Consider the following 14,269-nt stretch of genomic DNA (forward strand, 5'->3'; position numbering starts at 1 on the left):
GGTGGTGGTGGTCCTTAGGGATGATCCTAGCATCTGTGCCTCACACTGAGGCAATCCAAGGCAGAGACCTGAACACAACATCAGGATTAGGTCACAGAAAGTCACTGGTAAAAATGATGTCCTAGTGGGCCAAAGACCTGGTCTTTTTTCTATTTCCTGGCTTCTAAGTGACCCATGATTTTTGCATGAGCCCATCAGCAGAGAAAGAGAGAGAGAGACTCAGTAATGATGATTATTAATAAAGATTACTCAAAATTTGGATATAAAGTGAAAGGTGGGTGGCTTGCTTTTTCAGTGTCATATGGAGGTGCAGGCCCATCCAGGGATTAGGCAAATGAATGTTCTTTAACTCACAGTTTGCTACTGATTAGAGGTCCCAGACTCCGTAAAGCACAGCTATCAGGCAGACTTTTTTCAGTAGAAATGCAAATTACTTCCAATCAGTGGAACGGATCATCTCAAAGGTTATGGCTTATCACCCTGTTGGACATTAACCATCTTTGTACGCAGCCTATCCTAACCAGCCTTTATTAACTTGGCTATGAATACCTATCTTTTCAAATGTTCTTTGGGCTGGTTTTAACACCTTACTATTTCTCTCAGTAATTAATGAGTTGAATAAATCTTTGACATGTGTTCATTTTATATTTGCCTAAGCATTATTATGTCACTTTTTTGAAAATTATACTTTAACAATGGGATAGAATTTTTCATCAACCAGGCAGGAGAATAGAGTTTATTTAATTGTGACAAATAAAGAAAAGTGAATTTTTTAACCCAATATTATGGGGTACAATTCACAGCCTTGGCAATCCTCTCAAATTCTAAGGAGAAATAAATTTCCTTGCCATGCTCTTTTGGGGGAAGGAAGGAAATAAAACCCATAGTCACCCACCTTCTTTCTTTGCACTTATAAATGCCTGATCTGTGGTCTGCAAGTTTGAGAGCATAGTATTTAACTACCAGATATGGTAATGATGGTAGCAGTGAGTCAAAGATCCATTGTGAGGGCAAAGCACACAGGTCAGACCCCCATCACAAATGCTCTGCTGAGAAGTGTCTCAGATTGGGCACTCAGATATGACAGAATTCCAACAAAATCCTCCAGTATTGCTCAAGTGTAATTTAACCTGGTTCTTGATAGATATAGGGTAATCCAATTAAATATAAACTTAATCTAGTAAATTATTTTATTTATAAACATACATGCCCTTTATTATGTATAGTTGATATTTTATCCATTATATATAAATGCATAGACACGTGTGTGTGTGTGTAAACATATACATATACATATATTATGGTAATTTTGACTTCATGCTATTTGCATCTTCCACATTTACTTTAGAACATAATGCTTGGATGAGATATGACACCACTGCACCCAGTGCCAAGCCTGGCGTTAGATGGCTACTTCACAAATGCTTGGTCTGTGTGGCATAAGATGTTTCACATGCAAGTTATGGAAAGAAGCGTTGTTTCAGGCTGAGCCCTGCTTAGGCTTCTTAGTAAAACTGTGGTGTCCCACCCAGGAACTTCTCTGCCTAACTCAGGGCTCTGCTACTACAGGTGTTGTTCAATAAGAGCACAGAGCTGCCCCCAGGCTTCTTGCCAAGAGAATCAGCTCAAACAACAGGAGCTGCTTTGCCCAGAAATGCTTGGAGATTTTGCCCCTTACCCCAATGTGGGGGCAGCCCAGAGCCAATGACTGGCTGATATCAGGGCACAAAGCTGGTTCCTCTTGCCTCAGTGGGGGACGGGTATCTCTATGGTGTCCTTTATTCTTCCGACTCCTGGAATCATCAGGCTGAGGCCAGATGCCAGCCAACATCACATCCTTTCTGGGCTCCTTCTCTGACCCTATCCTGTATCCCTTTCTAGTCTTCGCTTGTGAGCTCACCCCTATTAAGTCCCTTGCACAAGAATCCCCATCTTGGGCTCTGCATTCAAGTAACCCAACCTAAGACTTTCTGAGCCTGGTTTCCTACTGTGAGTCATCGCTGAATGTTGCCTCTGTACCAAAGACAGTGCAGCCTCCCAGATACACTCCTTAGGAGCGATGCTTCTGTTAGTCACTGAGAAGGGGAAGTGATGCCTTCCACATAACTGAATTTCTACTGCTTAAGCCCTGCAACGATTTAATCAATAGAGGTTTGTGGAAAATAATTTTGTGACATCAGTAAACTATGGAATTCCCTGGACTTCAAATCAGAGGACCTCATTTTTCAGCCAGGCTCAGCATCTAACTTGGTGTGTGGGTGCAGCAAGGCTATTCGCGGGAGGTGTGTTTTCATTACCAATAAGATGGGGATCATCTAACGGCCCCAGTCCCTTTGCAGATTACCATGAGGGACCAATGGGTAGTGAATGTGAAAGCATTTTAGAAACTGTCAAATGGGTTTATTATTCCAGAGTCTCTTGTACGCAAGAGAAACTTACAATCTACTTAAGCTCACTTCTCTGGGAAGTTCACAGCATGAGGCTGCAGTTAGATTTAGGAGCTCAGTCACCACTGGAATTTTGTCTTTCCTCTCATTTCTTGGCAATTCTTACTTCTTTTTAGCTTTGTTCTAAGAAAGGCACTCTGCATGTGGAAGAAAGTTGGCTTCAGTTAGCAAATCTCATTCCTACCCAGGCCTTAGGGTATCCTGAGAGCTTATGATCCAGGGGAAAAGAGGACAGTGTTCTGTATAACTCTGGAAGAAATCATGGGGAAAACTAAAGGAGCAAGCGTGGGCACATGCCCACCCCTGAACCAATTGCTGTGGCCAATGGAAAGAAATACACCATTTGGACAGAAATGGGTTTTGTGATTTTTTTTAAGGGTCATGGAGTTCAGCTCCACCAGAACCATATGGAACAAATAAGAATGCTGTGGAATGTGGAAGTGATAATTTTCTCAAAAGACAGATACCAGATTGGCAGCCATATGTACACTACAGTATTGTGTAAGTTAGAAGGTATAATAATTATCAAGCAGAATATATTAAACTTTTATTGGTATCTCAAGACCATTGATAACTAATCAGTCCTTTTGGTCTATTATTGTGATAATTCATATGGTGACTAGGGTTGTTAATATCTATACCAAATTTCCCCAGACTCTTAAAATATTGTTGAATACTTATGTCTGTATTTTTATGTAGTTTTCCTATTTTCTTCTTGCCTGTTATTGAAGTTTTAATACACTTACTTCAAGTGCCTCTTCCATACAAAGTACTATGGGCCAACAATTTAGAAAACCATGTGAACATAGAACTTTGTCTAAAATAAGAGCATGTAAGTTTTGAGAGAGACTCTCCTCTAAGAAAAGTCCATGGACATTGTGACATCTTATGTCATTGCTTAGAAGCCTCTTGTTCTTATCTGCTCTGAATTGAGATTTCTGGTCTCAGGGACCAAATAGCCCTTTCTACCTCAAAATACAGTGAATGTTAAGGAATCTAGATTGGGTATCTGGAGTTTAGGGGGTCTGTTCCACTGATACGGGATCAGGTGAATTAGGACAAACACTGAATTCAGAATAAGACTTTGATTATATTTCTGGGCCTTCCACTTACTGGTTAATCAGGTTGGCTTGGTACTTATTACTAAAGCACTTTCTAAATGCACAGGGATAGATGTTACAGATATAATAGGGGCTTTAGCCAATGACTTTTCAGTTACCTGTTGCTAGGTAACCATTCACCCCAGAACTTAGTAGCTAGAAGCTATTGCACTTTATTTCCTTGTGATTCTGTAATCTGGGCTGGGCTTGATGATTCTTCTGCTGGTCTCACTTAGAGTCTCTCATGAGGCTGCAGTTGTTCAGAGGTTACCCTGGGGCTGCAGGATCTGGAGGACTTCACTCACAAATCTCATTGATGCTCTTCATGGTATCTCTCTTCACATAGTCTCATCATACAGTAGCCTAACTGAGGCTTTATTACCGCATGACAGTTGGTTCAGAGAATGAGTACACCGTAAAGCAGGATGCATATCTGCTTGTATCATGCTTGCTAATGTCTCAATGGCCAAGGCTGGTCACATGGCCAAGTCCATACTCAGGGCTAGAGGAGAATGTACAACAGCAAAAACACCAGGAGGTGAGTTTCATCGAATGCTACCGAATTTAACAGTCTGCCATTGGTGGTTCTAGCTCAGAGTGGAATCACTAGAACTCCAAATAGCCCTTCAGGGTGAAGTAGGTAAGCCTCACTTTAACAAAAATTTCACTCACAAATATTGAGCATTAACAGTTAAGATTTCTATTGGGGAAAGTGTTCCACTGCTAAGAGTATATATATTTTCAAGTCATTGGACTATATAATCTCTTGCAAGTTAAACATTTTATGATTTTATGACTCCAGTTCTTGGGCCACTTAGTTGATCTGTCCTTGGATGATAGCACATATTCTTATCTACACCACTGGATACCTGCCAAGATGGATACAATAATGTCTCCACATCGCTTAGAGGTCTTCAACAGACACACTGAATGCATCCACTGAATTTCAATTCCCTTTCTGCATCACATCCTGCATAGGAAATACCTCCTCCATTTAGAACACTAATATCCGTAATTATGAGCACTTATGAATTTAAAGGCAGGTGTTAACATTAAGTAAATCCATAGTGTGAACATATATTCATTTGGAATGTGCTGTCCTGTGTATGTGACTGTGGTATTACTGTTCCCCTGTCAATAGCGCATGCTTTTTATTTTATTTCTAAAATTTCAGGTAGTTAACATATAATAACTACAACAGGTATTATTATTGAACCCTTATCATGTTCCAGGCACCAAGCTAGTGCTTTTCATCTCATCCCTTTAATCTTTACAAAATCCTTAGAAAATTGATATTATTATTATTATTTTTAATGGATGGACAAAGAAGGATACTGAGGCTTGGTGAATGATCCAAATCCATGCAGCTGAGTTAGCGGCAGAGCTGGGATATGAACCCAGAACCTTCAGGCCACAAAACTACTTCTACAGTCCTCCCATACCTCACTCATTCCTCCTGTGATTGAGGACCTAATCTAAGGTGCAGGGTTTTAGTACATAGAAAACAACACACCTGCCTGGACAGAGCTAGTGTCTTTAGCCATAACCTACTACCTGGGTTCTCAACCTTGGCTGCATATTGCAATAATCCAGGGAGATTTCAACAAATGCTAATGCCTGGGTCTCACCCTCTTTATTCCTGATTGAAATTGGCTTTGGCAAAACCTGGGCACTGGGCTTTTTGAAAGATTCCCAGATAATTTTAACTATGCAGCCAAGATGGAGAACCACTGACTTGGAGGGACCACGTATATGTCCGTGCCTCCAGGAGCCACTTGCAGGACCCTGACTATTCCATGGCATTGCAGATAATACTTCTGTATGGAATGCTCTTACTTCCTTAGTCCTTAAAAACTCCTAATCCTGGTTCAAAATCCAAACCCAGTGAACAAAAGGAAGTAACCGAGGGAAAGAAAAATGATGCAAACATTCAGACCAACATTATACAAAAATCTGAGCTCGTGATCATGAGCTGCCTTTCAGGGTTTCCTGGGACACCCCCTCCAGACCCTGACAGCTGACACCTGAAGGATTCTCCCTTCTTAATTCTTAGCCTCTACTGTCTGTCCCAGCCCTTCCGGGGCCTCTCAATTTTTGAGGAGATTTGCCAATCACACCAGTTTCTGGGGATCCACTGGCAGGTGACTGGGGAGAAGGGGATGATATTGGTGTTTCAGTCTCACTCTCTTCTCTGATGGTCTGATCAGAGATGAGTTCAGTGAGAATGTGCGGTGGGCCGCAGTGCTGGTGGCAGCGGTGAGGTTCATGTGTGGCTCCTCTCCTGGGAGGGTGCAGTTTCTTTATTTATTAGGGTAAGGGCAGTTAACTGTCATCCTGTATTCTAAAAACTTTGGATTTTAGGGGACACGGAGAAGACCCAGAAAAAAGTTGACAAATGGAAAACCACTGCAGGGAAAAATAACATAAATATCAAACATCAGACTCAAATGATTTTAAATTCTACCAAGTTCTACCTTGTTCAGTAAAACCTATTATGACTTTTTTGGTGATAATTAAAATAATTAGATTAGCACTTAGAGGTTATACTCATTTCATCTCACCAGTTACAAATTTCTTGGAACTCTATTTCCCACTGTATAATTAGGTCAGCCTCAGCTCCTCATCTTCATAGCTAATGGATCTATTGTTATTTATATAATATAATAATGACTATATAATATATACAGTATGCATTGCTTCTGTTATCAGAGAGTATAAAGGTAGCTTACAAGAGTTTCAGTCTAAATAGATCTTCAGCTAAACAGATCTTACCATTTGGCGGACACTCTTCAAACAATATTAAACATACATCATCATTTATATATTGTATACTTTATAATAACCTGATGAGGACAGTTACTCTAACTATCCCCATTTTACAGATCAGGAAACTGAGACATAGAAACATTAATTGATTTCGTTTACTGAAGGGTACTCAGGTAATAAGTCGGGGGAGGAGTGTCTCAAGGTGTCTCTGAGGTCTAGGCTCTTAACTTGCACACTTGACCATTTTCTGGCATAGCTGTGAAAGGCAAAGACGTTATAGTTGTTATCAACAGGTGATTTGTGATTTCTTTGTGTGTATTGCACTCCAGAATCATATGATAGAGAAAGATCATTACTAAGATTTCAAAAAGACCATCTGGAGAAAGTATCTTCTGTAACATACACATGCAACATGGAAATCTGTAGACGAAGGAGAAGTATCAGTGGTATACACCAAAATGTTGATAGAAATCAATTGGGGTGTGGGATTAGAGATGACTGTTGTTGCCTTTTTTGTGCTATTTTGAATTTTTAAAAATACTTGTGACATTTAATATTACATATTTCCTCCACACTCAGTATGGAGTCCAAGGCAGGGCTTGATCTCACAACCTTGAGATCGTGACCTGAGCCCAAACCAAGAGTTGGATACTTAACTCACTAAGCCACCCAGGCACCCCAGTATTATATATTTTATAGTATGTATTGTTATTTATATAGTATAATAACGACTATATAATACATACAGTATGCATTGCTTCTGTTATCAGAGGGTATAAAGGTAGCTTATAAGAGTTTCAGTCTAGTATAAACCTCCCTGTAAACCCCTTACCATGTCCTAATCCTAGAAAAGTCAGAAACTAAGCTTAGGGAGCTATGGATGGAAGAGCTGGACAGGAAGAGAAACTTCTGAATATCTCCCCTCCTTTCTACATGGTAGGCCTTAGTCAGAGCCTTTGACAGATACAAGGATTAGACATGTTAATTCTGATTTAACGTAATGGGGAATTTGAATGATATAACTGTGACCAGATAAGTCATAGGGCCTGCTAAGATTTTTATCCAGTGGCAAGGGAAGAATTATTACAGAATAGACGGGGGAGTGAGGAGGTGGGAACTATGTGATGAATTTAAGATATTTAGCATTTCCATCAGGTTTAATGAATGTAACCCACGTTTTGTACTTTTTTTTGAGAACCTGCAAAAAGGTTTTGGCTTCTTTTCTATAATTTCTGGATAAGGGACTGATATTTGATCTGGTTTTGGCACTATGTTGAGATAGGCCTTGATGAGACTCGAATTTCCTTAGTTATATATATATACATATGTATATATATATATGATAAGGAGGTAGAAAAAACTGCTCAGCTTTGTTGCCACCAAGAAAGGCTCTTCATAAAGAGGGTAAGATTTGAACTTGGCCTTGAAGGATGAACACACAGGTAATATATCAGACTAGTTAAATGCAAGAACTTAAAAAGCTAGAAAAGCCTAGACTTAAATGCAATGCTTACTACTTATTAACTGAGGGACCCAGGATGATCTTTCCAACTTAAGTTGAAGTTGCAAAATAGGGAATTTTTTTTTTTTTTTTTTTTTTTTGTGGGAGAGAGAGTGTGAGAGGGGTGGGGCACTGGGAGAGGAAGAGAGAGAATCTTAAGCAGGTTGGGCACCATCTGATGACCATGAGATTGTGACCCGAGCCCAAATCAAGAGTCAGTCACTTAACCAACTGAGGTACCCAGGCATCCCGGGTGTATTATTTTTTAATCACACATTCTGTTGCACATTTTATAAATAGTAGTTTGATTACATATAATGTTATAACATATATTATTCTTGATTATAGATTTACAATAATAATGCAAGTGTCTATCTCAGAATGTATGAGTACTAAGAGATACAACCAAAATGACTGTGCCACGCATAGGACCTGTCTATTAGAAAGTGTCCAAAAAGTGGCAGGAGCTGCTGCCACCACCAGAAACTCAGGCCAGACCTGAGCAGGCAGAAGGAAGAGCACATGCAGATGTGTTTATAACACGTCGAACATGCCATAGAGAATGAGACAGCCTCACTGAGATGGTCTAGTAAGTGGAGATGGAAACCAATTAACAGAAATGGGAATGTCACAGCTGAGAGAAAATTTTGGCATCTCAATCTGGGTCTACACAGCCTCCTCCTTGGTTTCATTTGCATCCCTCCATCTCTGGAATGATGCCCCCGACAGTACATTATACGGCTTTCCAGAGCAGGTCAGACCCGGCACGGGGAAAATGGAACGGCCCTGCTGGCAAGTAATGAGGGTCCCCACACAGCCTTTTATGTGGGAATTAATCTTTTATTAAGAAAGAAAATTATGCCCCAATGCTTTGGGGGCTTTTTGCTCCTGGTTACAAGAGCCACGGGAAGCACTAGTTCCTCTCCAGGGCCTCCGTCAAGGGCAGTCTTCTAACAACTCCTTTGGAAGCTGAGACTCTCTGGGGGCTAGTATGGTTTTTGTTTTTGATTTTGTTTTTTTTTCTTTTCTGGTCTTAGGTGAATGAGGCATTTGAGCACAAAATACACTGTTGGCTGCTTACTAAATCCCCTCTTTCTATGCAGACTGCTGGGGGAGACTCAAAGTTTGGGTGATGCTTTTATAAAGCAGATGAATGAGTCTGCAAAGGCATTTGGGAGTTAAAGTGTGCTCATGCTCCTTTGAGAAATTAGAGCTCAGGAGAGAAGAGGGATTTAGCCCTCAGTGGAGATGCTGGGGAAGGGGATGCATTGATCAATGTGTCCGGCATGTGTGAATTGAGGGCCTGGCATGTGCAAAGTGCTATCTGGGGCCTGGATTCTGCTCTGGAAGTGCTTCCAATCTGGCAGCAGTGAGAAGGTTCCCACATAAGAACCTCAAACAGAGCCAGGATGTTTCTTGAGCTGAGGCAAAGTGCGGAGTGAGAGGCAAGGGCAGGCAGGAGGTGATGTCCAGGGTGCGATGACGGGGCATGCTGGACACACACAGGTCTGTCCGAAGGGCTGGGTGCAGACATGGCATGGAGAGAGGCCTGAGGAGGGTGGTCCAGGACGAAGGAGCAGCCCGGACTAGGGGGAGGTGGCAAGACCTAGTCCAGGGGGTTTTGTGGCTGCTGAGTACCGCCCTCTAAGGGGTGGGAGGCTCATAAATAGGAGCGGGGCTTCTGGCACTCCTGAGGATGCTAATGGTAAACGTGGGTGGAATTCAAAGTCAGCTCTAATGCCTTTTTGGAAAGGAAACCCTGTGCATATGTAAAGTCAGACTGGGTAGTGGTTGAGAGCACTAGGTTAGGAGATGAACAGAGGTCCAAAGCCCAACGCTGTCATTTCTTAGCTGGCAGACCCTGGGCATGTTTCTCTAACACTCTGTACAAAAAGGCTAATAAATAGCTTTCTTGTAGCAGGAGAAAATTCAGTGAGATAGTCCCTGTAAATACATTGTGCATTATCTGAGCACATGGTAAATATGCAATAGTTCGGACTATTGCATTATTATTACCTGGCTAGCTCCTCTGGTATCCTTAAGGTAAAGTACCGAAACCATAAAAATGTAGCTAATATATAAGCATTAAAAATTTTGCTCCTTCCCTAATTTGCAATCTGGTTTCCAGTTCATAAACCATACGTATGAATTTTTTGAGAGATTTGGAAGCTGGGAAAAGAGAGGCATGGAGGCTTTGGTAGAATTTGGAAGAAAAGAATCCTGCAGACCAAATAGACTCATTCTGTTGAGTTCTGAGGCCAGAAACTGTACACAAATGAGGAAGTTTAGAGGGAATGGGTGTTTAGCACAACAGAAGGTAAAACTGAGAAACATCAAAGCTATTTTTTAAAAAGGAAGAAGGGGAATTAGAGATAGAAGGAGGGAAAATGGATAAAGAGGGGTGACAGAAGAAGGAAGGGAAAGAAAATGGTGAAGGAGGGAAAGAAGGGAGGTGGAAGAAGAAAGAGAAGGGAGGGAATGAGGAAAGAGTGGGGTGGGTAGGAGGTAGGGAGGGAGAAAAGGGAGGGAGGGACAGAGGAAGGAAGGAGGGAAAGAAGGAAGAGGGGAGGAGAGGAGGGAGGAAGGAAAGGAGGGATGAGGGAAGGGAGGATGGGAAGGGAAGAAGGGAAGAAGGAAAGGAAGGAAGGAAGGAAAGAAGGGAGGAAGGAAGGAAGGAAGGAAGGAAGGAAGGAAGGAAGGAAGGAAGGAAGAGAGAAGGAGAGAAGGAGAGAAGGAGAGAAGGAGAGAAGGAGAGAAGGCAATCATGGCTTTGCAGGACAGTGAGAGTGGGACAAGTGAGCCCATCTGCCATTCCTCCCAGAAGTATCCAAGCCTAGAATAAACACCCATCAGATATTCCTGCATAGATGAGCACTTGGACTAAATGGCCTTTAGAGTTTTCTCCCTAGGCCCTTTTTATGAAACTTTGGATTTCAAATAATGTGGCTGCTAGAGAATTCAAATATGTAAAATGGACCCTCTGGTTTTTTTTTGTTTCCTTGCCGCTATTCCTTCAAATCCCAGAGGGCAAAACTAAAATGTTTTCCGAAGTTGTTATATGCATAATGTTTGAGGCATCAGGGCTGCATGTCCAAGACTGACAGATATATTCTTTCTCTCAAATTCTTCTAAACACATGACATTTCTGATCTGATCCCTCTGGAGTCCAGCCCTTACTGAACATTCACAAATAGTTTCTTTATCAAAAATAGCAACCAAATGAAATTTTTCACTTCGTGCAACTTAGTGCCGCAACATTAACCATGAACACTTATTTTCTTAGTGGAATTAAACAAAAAATGCCCCTTGTCCTTGGGAATCTAGACCTTTCTAGCGTGTGTGACCAATGTCATGCCTCTTTCCTACACAGTTGGATTTTCCCCATTTAAAAGAGCAGCTTTCATTCCCCCTTAGGTTTATGTCTTGCATGTCCTATTCATTCGGCCGTAGAAATGTATTATTATTACACCTGGAACACTTGTTACATTCCCGTCTTCGATTGGACTTGCATTTGCCAGCTTACTCCAGAATTCAAGGACAGCATGTGTTCTTGACCCTCTCAGATGGGTTTACTCAGAGAAGCACAGCTTAGATCTCTGTCTGGACCAGGAGGTTGAACACCTGGCATATTCAGATTCTGCTCTTGACCATGCAGATTTGGGAATACTTATGAGCACTGACATTTATTGTCATTTTACAGATCTGGGATGGTATTTTATTTCTTCCTGGATTCTATGGCTAAGGTGTATGTAAGCCACCACCCCTCCCCCGGCTTTGTAGTGGCTTTGTATTGTGAATAGAAAGACTTTCCATAGGCATGGTCTAATCTGTTAGCTATCAGCACATTTTCTCACAAGTATGGTTTTTTTTTTCTTTAAAAATTTTGTGTAGTGGGAAATAATAAATGCTGTATAACTTTATTTAGAGATATTTGTTCACGTAGAAAGAAAGCCAAGACACGCCATAGAAGAGCTTTCTGAACAAAAGGAAGGCATGCCTGAGTTTGCTCTGAGTTATGAAAATTGATGAGGTGAAGAATTTCCACTAGATTTTTATTTAAGGGAAATACAAGGAGGCTAATTTCAAACAAATAAAAAAGAATGTAGTTGCTTTATGAACCTTGCAAGTGGACAGATGACCTTTAATATGTGGAATGACTTTGCCATGCTAGTTTAAAGGCAGGACCAAAAGCATTGCTGGACGTTTCTGGAAGAATATGTTGGATGAATGGCAGGATTTTGAGGAGGTGGCAAATCAGCTAGGTAGTTCCATAAAACAAGTGTTGGTGTTTCGTCAGAGCAGAAAGTTTATTGGAGAAGGCTATGGACATCCCCAAGTTGGATCTCCTTACTTTTAGAGAAAGAGAAATGAAGTTCCAGAGAGGGTAAAACTTGTGAAGCTCTTTGGCACAGCATGAACTAGAACCTTGGCCTTCTGAACTTTGGCTCAGTGACCGCCCATCAGATTGAGGACAAATTCTCTCAGACTTGCCCAGCACCCCACAGATTCAACCTGAGTCTGGGGCGGCCTTCCTGAACCTTGAGAGAGGGCAACTTGGCACCACATGTGAGGGCTGAAATTTGCTGTGGGAGAAATGCTGCTTCCTCTTGACTTAACTCAGACTGGAGGACCACACCGGATGAGTTCTGGGGTGCAGTCTCTGACCCTGATGCTTCTAGGGCTGGGTATACAGTTGGTGCTAAATGCATAGTTGTTGGATGGCTGCATGATGGCTGATTGTGGTACACGCTTCTGTCATAATGATCGTAATAAATCAGTGCTTTTATTGTATACATTGCCCATATTAATCTTCATAACACCTCATTCCCTGCGAGGCCAAGTTCAAATTCCCTTCCTTCTACTTGGCATAGTATCATATTCCTTAGCCCTTCATGTTTCTTTGTTGGAGCAATCTCTCAAGCCCTGTATTCAAATCTTACTTCTTGTATGAAAGCTTTGATTAATTTAAACTTAGTTCTTTTTTTCTCTGAAGTCACATTACATACAGCCTATGTTCATGGTAGCCAGGATGTGCTGTGGAGTTCATACCTCCAGAAACAATCCTCATAAGACAAGGGATGGGAATTGGTAGCACAGTTCTGGGTGCATTCCTCAAAAAGCCACCAATAGGACTGAACCTCATTTGCCCAAAGTGGTGATATACTATACATACAAGGGCTTTCTACTACATACAGTTCACAATCTATTTGGGAATGAACCTTTTCTTCCTTCCCTCTCTCCCTTTTCCTAACCCTCTTTTGTGCTTCTCGGAATTACTTCCCAGATACACTACCTGCACCCAAGTCCTTGTTTCAGGGTTTGCATTTAAAGGAACCTAAAGTAAGACACCATATATTGAAATACTTAAAAAAACATACAGTGCTCAGCTTAGAACTATGCACATCACACATGCTAAAATTATATGGATTAAATAAATATGGATGAATGGAAAATATGCCCTATATCAAGATCTATTTTCTGTCTCCTCTGAGGCTGTCAGATCGTACTGAGCTTTGTATTCATGGGTAATAATAAAATGGATGTTTCAGAGTCACTGTTCATTCCCTATATGATTCCTTTGTAGCCCTGTTGGTGTCCCTCTTAGATCTCCTCAATAAAGGAGCTACTATGTTGGCTGTCACAGGGGCCCCTGCTCTGGAGAATTGTCCTTGGCCAGTGAGGTCATGTCTATCATCCAGAGGCAGTCAGTGACTGACTGACATGGGGACAGCACAGGCTAGTGTCCATGCCTTAGAGGGGGCTCTGTGGTGAAATTCATACTCCAGAATTCCTTGTGGGATCAGGTTGAAGCTAGATACCATGTCAGCTCATACCTCATTGTTCGTCTGCTTTCCCTGCCCATCTTCCCTTACTCCCCTTCACCAGAGAACCCTTCCTCAATACATCCCATGCATCTGAATCCCCATTTCAGGCTCCGCTTTCCATTGATCTCCCTTATCTTACAGGGCTTTTTCTTCCAAGACTCCTGGACAACCTAATGCTGAATTTCTCATATAATATGACAATTCATATGTTCAGTAAATTTTGGAAATTTCATCTCTGCAACAAGGTAGGACTGTCCATTATCATCATTTTCACCTCTTCCTATTAAATATGTAAGAATGGTGTTTGGCAACTTTTTCAGGAAGTAACCTTCTTTGATGTAGACTCTGTTCGGTACATGGAATGACTTGACCATGGAATTTCTCTAGGGTTCATAAATAAACTTTCTTGGGGGGAAAAAAGCATGACTTTATTCTGCCATAGAAATTTTATTGCAATATTATATAGGATGATATTTAATATAGCTCAGTTTATAACTTATAAGAGGCCACTTTGAGGTTAAAATATTTTAGCTGCCCTGTTGCTTTTGCAGTTGAAAGGAGCAGAGTAGCTAGAAAGATCAAAAACAACCTTTTAAATTCCCCAAGGCCTTGTTTAATGGAGTGTATACA

The 14,269-nt window shown here is 41.3% G+C and overlaps 1 long non-coding RNA gene across 10 annotated transcripts in view; it reads left to right on the plus strand.

Annotated features, from left to right (window-relative positions):
* LOC123799865 (uncharacterized) overlaps window positions 1-14,269 on the plus strand; it is a 503,415-nt gene that overhangs the window by 67,176 nt on the left and 421,970 nt on the right. For 7 of the 10 annotated variants that reach the window (XR_015720954.1, XR_015720957.1, XR_015720958.1 and 4 more), the window contains exon 2: window positions 13,781-13,884. The exons of the other annotated variants lie outside the window; for them this stretch is intronic. This is a non-coding gene — a long non-coding RNA (uncharacterized LOC123799865). The remainder of the gene's footprint in view (window positions 1-13,780; window positions 13,885-14,269) is intronic. 10 annotated transcript variants of the gene reach the window in all.

Source organism: Ursus americanus, chromosome 22 (assembly GCF_024610735.1).
Source record: "Ursus americanus isolate L20-20 chromosome 22, mUrsAme1.1.p, whole genome shotgun sequence".
NCBI lineage: Eukaryota > Metazoa > Chordata > Mammalia > Carnivora > Ursidae > Ursus > Ursus americanus.